Source organism: Lactuca saligna, chromosome 5 (assembly GCF_052625555.1).
Source record: "Lactuca saligna cultivar CGN05327 chromosome 5, ASM5262555v1, whole genome shotgun sequence".
NCBI classification, from domain to species: Eukaryota; Viridiplantae; Streptophyta; class Magnoliopsida; order Asterales; family Asteraceae; genus Lactuca; species Lactuca saligna.
Window position 1 is genome coordinate 30,642,143 of NC_136421.1, and position 10,523 is coordinate 30,652,665.

The window sequence follows — 10,523 nt, forward strand, 5'->3', positions numbered from 1 at the left end:
ATTTTTAGATCTCTTCATTGTGTGTTGTGTTGTGTTTTTTGCCCCTTTTAGTGTAACGACCCAAAAATCACGACTAAAAATTTCTTTTAAAACATTACTAAAACCATATTTATAAAAACTGTATCATAAGTCATAACATAATTTTCGAGTATTAATTCAAGACGTAATCTCTTTATCAGAGTAAAACATTCCCATGCTAATTGACTACGGTGTGTGGACTGCAACCTCTCCGAGCTCCTTTTTTGAAAACTGAGTACCTGAAACCAAAAACTGAAAACCGTAAGCACGAAGCTTAGTGAACTCCCCCAAACTACCACATACCACACAATAACATAAAAAGCACATACTGGGCCTTGCCCACTGCATTGGACCGAAGTCCGGAAACTACATCGGACCAAAGTCCGGAACTAACCAGGGCCTTGCCCTCTGCATCGGACCGAAGTCCAGAAACTGCATCGGACCGGAGTCCGGAACTGACTGGGACCTTGTCCCCTGCATTGGACCGAGGTACGAAACTAACTGCATCGGACTGAAGTTCGGAAACTGACTGAGCATAACATAGCATAGCATAAACATATCAACTAGCATGAACACATAAACTGCCTACTGCATCGGGTCGTAGCCCGGAACACATAACACATAAACCCTGTCTGATCCACGAAGACATCAAACATTCTAACTACTGCATCGGACCGAAGTCCGGAAACTACTACTAGTTAAACGGGCCAGCATTGTGGCCTTAGACCCGTTCCTACTGGAAGGAAACTCACCTCGAAGAACTAACTGCTGAAGGCCTGAGCAAGAAATCCATTACTTCTGCTCCGACTGCTCCCCGGGTATCATGACCAATTTAAAACACTAAATCAGAATAAGGATTCCTTCTATGGGTAAAATGACTATTTTACCCCCTGCTATGGTGTGGGTCATAACCAAGGCCCAAAACCTTTAATTATTCTAAGTCCATCAATGGCCCATTAAAGGCCCACTAATGGCCCAATTTTCTAAATTGGGCCTAACTCCTCATAGGGGCTCTTCTTAAGCCCAAAAATATCCCTGGCCCATAATCTAACTGACTTCTGATGGCCCACTAACGCTTCACAGTCCCAAAATCCACAACATAGCCTACACCAAGGCCCAATATGTACAAAACCTAACTTTACTGAGTACGTTGGGCGTACTCCATTGTACGCTAAGCGTATTGGCATGCTAGCGAGTACGCCGGGCGTTCCTTCACTTACGCTCGGCGTAACCATCCTGTTAAGGCGCTTTTCCGTTAAGTGCTTAATACCCCACTCCAGAGGCTACTAACTCAGATCCAGGTCCTTACTAACGTCTTAGTCCATAAAGTTACTAACTTGGTGACTTGCAATCCACCAAATACACTCAAACTCAAAAAGGTGACCATACACTTCTAAAACCAAGGCTAGATCTCATGCATGAGCTCATTGAGACCATAAAGATCGATACTTTACTGATTATGGGGAACTTTTAGCTCTAAGGGTGGCAACCCTGGTCTTAGAAACGAGCTTAAGTCATAAAGTCCCAATCTTGGGACCAAAAAGGTCCATAAACTTGTAACTAAGGAGATCTAAGAGGTTAATCATCAAGCTCAAGACTTTTTACCTTGCAGAGGTCCGAAATAAAGCACTTGTCCCAGATCTACAAGCTCTAGCTTTAAAGGTTCCTCCTTGCCAACCTTCTTCTCTTTGCTTCCAAGCTTTAATCCACCAAAACGGGTTCTCCAAGGTCAAGATCTCATAAAATGAAGGTAGGGACGTTCTAAGGTTTTTTCTGAGGTTGGGGAGGCTGATATGGGGGCTAGGGTTCGAACCATAATGTCCTTTATATAGTGCTTAACCCAAAAATAGGGTTTTATGATCTTTAGCGTACACTAGGCGTACTTCCATGTACGTTGGACGTACGCCTTGAGCACCCACAACGAAATTTCCCTACTACGTTGGGCGTAACCGAGCTTACATTGGGCGTACCCATGCGCTCCCCAACATGCATGCATGGTCTTCCATGCAAACTTTTCTCTATAAGGGCCATTATTGCCAAATATTCAAAGTGTCATAACTCCTTCATTCTAGATCCGTTTCTGATGAACATTATATCCACGGAAAGGTGACGAGAAATTCTTCGCTTCTAACAACACACTCTGGCCCGAAAACTTCTCGGATAATACCTCTAAATTTAATAAAGGATTAAAACGCCCCTAGCCTTGGCCTCTGAAATTCCATAAATGATTATTTTAGAACAGGGCATTACATTTAGAGTGGAAAAGTGAGAGAAGTTGATTTGGGGATTATCATTCCAAATCAGAGTTATATTGGACCCCTTGAGCTTAAAGGTGCAAGCTTTATGAGAAATTTTGGGTTACATGCATGCATTAAGTCCGTTTTAACCACAAGATCTCCATTTTAGCCATGCATGAACATAAAGTTAGTAACTTTATGTGGTTTTCCAACTCAAGGATGTCAGATCTATGTTTTAGGGCCTTGACCTAGAAGTTAAGTGCTTATTGGTTAAGTCTAGTGCTATTAAGCCTTAGGGTTTGAGTTTTGGGCCCTTTTTGGTAGTCCCTATGGGTGAAGTTGGAAACCTTACCCTTACAAGTCTCATTGGGTTTAGATATGAGCTTGGGAACTCTTGGAGTCGGAGAAAAACAGCTTAATGTATTAAGTTGTTGGAACTCAAGGAAACACGGCGTGTTGGTTGGGATTTTCCCGCCTTTATCGATAAAGGGGGGAACACGGAGTGGTCAAAGGGAAACACGACGTGTTGCGTTAACATGGGTTGTTGAAATTGACCTTTGACTTATGTCTTTTACCAAGTTTGACCTAAAAGGGGGTGTGGACGTGTTTTGAGTTGTATCTAAGGAATTGTTACTATTTAGGTGTCGGTTAGAGCTGATATTCAGAGCAGGGACCTATTCGGCTATTGTTCAGACTTGGAGGTGATTTTTCCTTATTGGGTTTAGCGGGTCGAAGGCACCAATGCCGACCCATGATTATGATATGTTTGTATGCTATCTGTATACGTGACTCTTGCATGTGTTATGTGTTTATATGTGTATCGGGCAGGGCTCGGTGACTATTTGTGTATGTTATGTGCCCTTGTGATTATTCCATGTGTATATGTTTATTTTGATATATGTTATATGTATCTTGAGCGGGGCCTAATCTGTTTATCGAGCGGGGATTGATGCTGGGCGGGGCCCGATGTCAGACGGGGTCCTCTACCGGGCGGGAACCACTATATATCTTTATGTATGGTGTGTGGTAATTTGGGGAACTCATTAAGCTTTGTGCTTATAGTTTTTGGTTTATGTTTCAGGTAGTTCCGGTTCCAAGGAGAAGGGCTCGGGTTGACTGCATTCCACACACCATATGGATTCCGTATTTGAAATTTCACTCTGATTTTCATGATGTTTGACACACTTGTTTTTATTTGAGATATATGGATAATGTGTAACGACCCAAAATTTAAGACCAAAAATTTCTTTTAATAAATCATTACTTAGAGTAAAGTCATCATTCCAAAACATAATATGAGTATAAGTTTTCAAAACACATGTTCATTATCAGAGTAAACATTCCCAGGTTGTCTAAGCTATGGTGTGTGCCATGCGATCACCCCGAGCTCTTCCCTCCGCTGCCGGAAGTACCTGAAACCAATACTGGAAACCGTAAGCACGAAGCTTAGTGAGTTCCCCACCCTACCACATACCATGCATAACCACATACTGCACATACTGGGCCACGCCCCCTATCTTGGGCCTCGCCCCCTACCTCGGGCCTCGCCCGCTACAACGGCCCCGCCGCTCCAGGCCCCGCCTGGCTTCGAGCCCCGCTCGGATACAGATCTGTTTTACTTAGGCCTCGCCTGTCACAGGGCCTCCCCCTTAACAAATAATAACACATAAACATTTCACAACACATAACTAACACATGCAACTGTTTCTGTCCTAAGGCCTCGCCTATCCTGGGCCTCTCCTATGTCCTGCTACTAATGAGTCATGGAACCCCGTCCACGCTACTAATGGTAGTGAGGTACGGGCCTAGCCCACTCTCACTCCCGTCTAGTTCGGGCCTCGCCCCCTATTCTGCTTCTAATGAGATATGGAACCCCATCCACACTCTGCTATTGGTGAGATACGGGACCTCGCCCACACTCACCTCCCTACCAGGCACATACATGTATCACACAGACAACAAGTATAACTATCATATAAACAATTCCCTGGGCACCCGCCCGCTATTACCGGACCTCGTCCTGAAAATAATACTAGCATATTGTGCCTAGGGATAACACCCGGTTCTTCTACTCATAACTACATGGGCCGACATTGTGGCCTTAGACTCATTCACACAAAAGGGAAACTCACCTGCACTGGCTGAACTTGCTGATGATCTCACTAGTTGCTGCCTGACAACTCACGAAACTCCTGCTCCCCTTGCTCCCCGAACTACCAATATCAATGCAACACTGAGTCTAACTAACCCCCGAAAGACAACCAAGTCCACCCTGGTCCAAAGTCAAAGTCCTGATCCAAGTCAACCTTCCAGGTCAACCCTACTCGCCGAGTCACCCTATTGACTCGCCGAGTTCAAAATGATCAGATTCCTTCCATTTGCAACCTGACTCGCCGAGTCAGTCCATGACTCGCCGAGTCTATCGATTTCTGAGTCCAGACCTGTCCAACTCACTGAGTCTCCACCCGACTCACTGATTCGAGTCAAAACTCGAAGGGTTTGGGGTTTCGCGACCTGACTCGCCGAGTCCAAGAACAGACTCGCCGAGTACAAGGTAATCTTCATACGACTCGACGAGTTGTTCATCCCACTCGTCGAGTTTCTCCACAACTTCATGCTACTCGCCGAGTCCACTCAAAGGAATCACCGAGTCCCTTCAGTTCTCCTTACATACAGAGGATTTTTGAGTCATGCATGGACTCCAAACTATAGATCCACCCTTCCCAAGCCTATTCCACACGTAAAGTTGCAAACTTTATGTGTAGAGAAGGATATCTAGGCAAAATATGCCATAAACTAGGGTGTAAGGCCAAGGGGCTTCAAAATCGACTTAATGGCTGATACTTTATGCTTCTCTAGGCCATAACACACTTGGATATGAAGTAGCAACTCCAGATCCGGCTTCTAACTCAAAATAGTAACATTATGGCTAAAGAGCCCCAACAACCACACATAGATCTAGGTGCAAAAAGGGTCCAGGAACTAATTTATTACCTCCAAGTGCTCAGAATGAACTCACAATCCCAGATCTATAGCTCCTTCTTGCTCCTCCAAGTTCCTTCTTCCTTTTCCAAGCTTTAATGCACCTTCCAAGGCTCAACTAGGAGATGTGACGGCTAGGGTTTGATATCCAGGGCTAAAGAGGCAGTAAGGAACCCTAGGAAGAAGATTAAGACATTTATATAGGCTCCAAGTCCCAAATTTAGGGTTTTCCACGCACAGACCAAACTCGCCGAGTCACCTTGACCGACTCGCCGAGTCGGTCACTTACACCTCGACCCGGATCCCGCTCGGACTCGCCGAGTCCCTCCTTGGACTCGCCGAGTCGGCCCTTAATTTAGGGCTTTTCTTTCCTTTCATGGCCTTTAAGACTTTGGGTGTTACAACTCTCACCCACTTAAACTAAACTTCATCCTCGAAGTTTACTATACTCCACCGCCTACGATCTGCCTCCAAAACCCCACCAATTATTTCAACACCAGCTGCCTACCTTCGCTGGTCTTCCACCTGGTCATTCTGACTAGCATCACTCCTTGTGGATAATCATCTCGGGTTAATCCTAACCCTAAACATACTAGAGACACAACTTACTCAACCGTCAATCCCTCTGGTACTCTCCGAGTACTGCACTGAACCCATAGGGGTTCACCCCCCCCCCCCTTTTTCACGCGATTCCCTTGCCTTCCCAAGGCGATGCTCCAAAAACAACTATTTCCTCTGTGACTGTGTAGATCCTATCTTCACCGATCCATTATTCCCGCTAAATCCAATACGGGTCATCACCGCCAGTAACCACTGACACTCCTCTCTTGTCATAACTTCGTGTCGAGCTCTCCTCGACTCAACTAACTGAATTCCACCACAACCCGCTTTCCCGCACTACTACAGACTGGATATTTCTATCATTCCTCATCTGCCTTCCCGATGAACTGAGACCACTCTGGTCCCTACCAACCTATCAATATCTGAGTTACCGGCTCCCACCGGTAGCTAGTCCCAACACCATCACTAGTTGTTCTCAACGTCTTCCAAAGAAACCTCGACTACCTTTAACTGCTCAAACAATTCTGCCACTCAGGCACTACAAACCTGGGATCCCCGATCCCCTAACTTGACACTAAGGCCCCTACCAGGTCCCACCTGCGCTGCTAAAAACTCACGGGCCTCGCCCACGGGGTCTCACCCGACCATACTACTGAGCAACCCTGCTCCCAGGTCTTATCTACACTGCTAATCTCATACGGGCCTCGCCCACGCATCTCGCCCAACTATATCCTGGAGCGGCCTCTCCCAAGGTCTCATCTCTCAACAGCTATATAGGTAACTCCATACCACTCTCATCCATTCCCTATTCCCGATCCCTATCTGAATGCTAGGAGATAAGGGCCTCGCCCCGACTCCGCCGACGAAGCTACTACAAAATGCTACGGCTGCCCCGTAGTTTGACAACACCTCCACCATTACTGCTAACACGAAAACATCTCCCGCTATTTGACCTCAAGATCTCCATTCCGACTCACACGAGTTCTACATGCGACCCTTTAACCTGAATCTGAATCACCTTACCCTTTACACGCACGCACTGATGGAAAGTTCTCAAACTCCCAACCCTGAACTACTGAATCCGCCAAACGCTGAACTACCTCCTTTCCTTCTCAGAAATCATATGCCCGACCTGGATTTGCGTGCCCTTACCCTTATACACTCGGAGGATTCTCCCCCACTTTGATCCTGCTTACACCTCGATGCTCGATGAAGAGAAATCCCAATTCTTGCTACTGATGTGTATGAAACAAACTAGTTTTAATCCTACTAACTTAGACACAAAATAAACACACGAAAGGCAGTGTACCTATCGATTAGTAATATAGTTCAAGCAAGTAGGGTATCGAACACAGGGAACAGTAAACAATTAAAATAAATGCTAATATTATCTAAATAAAACAAGTAATAGAAAGGGGGTTTCTCTAGTTTTTCAAGACTAGAAACTTAAATATTTTACTAACACGCAAACTAAGCAACTAATAGCTAAGAAAACAAAGATCAACTAAATTCAATGATTAAAAAGGCCTTCTGTTTAGTTTCGAATCATTTGTTCACATGGATGATTTTATGGTAAATATATCAGATTAATTCTTCATTGGTTACCGACTAAAGTGATTAGATTCACATTTGCTATAGCTAATCCTTAGAAAACATATTAATTCAAGCAATGGCCAGTTGTCTAAATTAATGAATTTCCTAGTTTGTTGATTCGGGTTTATAAAGACTTGTAATTAGCTAATCAAATTGGTGATTCAATTAACCTCTTGTTGATGGTGTATCACACAAGCTCACACATTAACTTACCTATCTTCAAGTTAATTCTAGTTTCACATTCGTTATTCCTAGACATACAACTATGTGGTCACGTAAATCATATGAAATTAGCAACTAAGAGATGTTCATACAACTTAATTACTAATTTATTAACAGAAGAATAGTTATTGTTAACACATAAGGTTCTTTAACAAGCTTAATAAAACATAATCACCAATTAAAATTAATCCTAATCAAATAATCAATCCATGTTCACAAATTCATCTACCTAAACAGAAGTTATGAGTTTTTAGCTCATGATTACAGCAGAAACAAGCACAAAAATGAAATCAATGTAAACTTGATTTTGACTTGATTCTCCTTAAAATTGAATGTAAGGTTGATTCCCTTGCTTCCCACGCTCCAACAGCACCTTTAGTCAACAATTGGCCTCCAAGGGTTCTTCTATCTGCTAGGGTATCGATTTCAAAGTCCCTTTATATAGATTTTCACAATACAGAGGCTACTCAGCGAGTCCAGCGACCTACCCGGCGAGTCCGTCACTTAAAACCCGTGTACGGCAAGTTAGCGCGTCCAGAATCGCAAAACTTCTGACCAACTCGGAGATTAATCGACCCTACTCGCCGAGTACGTTTGGAATCAGCATTTTCTCAAAACATGAAAGTCGTCCGAAATTGTGTCTACTTTTCAGAATATTTTGAATCTTGTCAATCGGAGTTACGGTTCATGAGATATGGCCAAAACACTGACGAGGGGTAAAGCTGTCCAACAACATCCTTCTTTCTTCAAAATCCAAGATCCAAGCGTCTAATCGCTAGTTCCGCTTCCTTTTCCATCCGAGCATGTCATCATTGCTGAAAAATTAAATTCTAAACTAATTAATCACCTTTTGTTCATTAAATGAGACAAAAACAACATAAAGTATTAAGATAATGCATGAAGTTTATAACTAAATATGCCCATATCACTACCATAATCAATCCATTGAGGAATCCCAAGCTTACCATAGCTAAGGATCTAACCTGTCCATACTAAAACTTATACGGCTCCGAACTAGCGAGACATACCGAGTCTCTCCAAGGCATGCTACAGATATCCGTACTTTCCTCAGGAACTGCTTTGACTCCACCAGGTCCCTTTTCTACTTCTACCGCTCCCAGCACTACCTCATCCTAGGCTTACCCTAGGGAAACCTTGACTCAACTCAAACCAGTCCTCAGCTGCTGAAGGCCTCCTCGCAATGCCAATTAGCCATCACCTAGATACCATCACATGTCACAAGGCTCAGATAATCCTTTAAGTAAAAGACTCGTTCCTACAACGATTGGACTCAAACAAGAGTGTAATATAATAAACAAGCAACAACATCATCCATTGCATTATAAGTAAAGTTTTAATACATGTGTGTTTCTTTCATTGTAGTAAGACACCAAAAATATACAATCAAAATAAAAGACGAGACTTGTCTGCTCCGTCTTCTCAAAAACCTGGCCTCCGTACCTGTCTACTGATGACCTGAGAATACAAGTTATTTTGAAAGAGAGTATCAGCTTTAAAGTTGGTGAATTCATAAGTATATAAGTGTCATTGCCTTGTTTGTGAAAATCTGTTATAAAGGCCATGTAAATCGTTAAATGAAGATGTTGATGTACGTATGAAAACCCTAGAAAAACCCTTATTTTCTATAAGTATGAAATGTAGTCTTCTACCAAGACCCGAATGTTCTGTACGTATGAAGTGTAGTCTTCTACCAAGACCTGAATGTTTTGTAAGTAAAATGATAGTTTTCCTTTCTATTGTTTAGTACTGAAGTACTTAGTCTAACTCATCGTTTATGTGAAAGAATCACAAAATAAAGTAAATAGGAAAAATATAATCATGTAAGTGTTAACCCTGGGTGACCAGGATTGCCACGACATCGCCGAAGCGAAAGGTATACCCGATGAACATCCGAAGATTGTCCACTCACCCTCTGTAGCAGCAGCAGGGTGGAGGGAGGGTTAATCCCATAAAAACGTTAACCTAATGATCATCCGAAGATTCTCATCTCATTTCCTGTTACAACAGGAGATGGAGGAATGGTTAGTTCCGTAACTGATCCCTAATATAAGTAATAACCGAAGGCATCCGTAGATGTTCATCACCCACTGTTGCTAACAGATAGGTTCCGGAATGGTTAGTCCTGTACGTATATCCCGACGTACTGTTGGATAGAGGCCCATCTAGGTATCCCGAGGTACTGGGGATAGGGTCCTGTCTAGATATCCCGAGGTACTAAGGATATGCAGGAAGATTTAAACAGAAAGTACTAATAAATCATCCTCGCAATTCGAGATACAAGTATTCATGTTAATGTACATAATTAAGTGTATCTACGTAAAGGTACTCATGTAATGCATTCATGTACGCGTATTCATGTATCATGTAAGTATATGTAAACGTACTCATGTATCATGTAATCAAATGTAAAGGTACTCATGTATCAGGTAATGTACTGGAATAGACTCATGAATAAACTGACTCTTGTGTGATTCCTTGTAATAGGAATTATGTTTGATATCTCCAAATTATCCCTATGATAATTTGCTGGAAGGTAATTGGTTGTTCAAGTAGGTTTATACACTCTTACTACTCAAGGGTGTGAGAAACTAAATGAAAACTGTAAACTATAACATCAATACGTATATGAGAACATAAGTGTACATGCATAGTTTAGTTTAATAAGGAAAGATGGTTTTATAAGACACCTTAGGGGTTTTGAAACCAAAATTTACAATGACTTGATGTCATTTTTGATATACATTTCAAAGGTAAAACAATTGATAACAATACGTTTTTAAGATTTAAAACCATTTCTTGCATCACATTTTATAGTATGTGAAATCTGTTAAATGACAAACACAGTTATAAAATACATAACAATGATTTAATAACATGTTTGTTTCTACT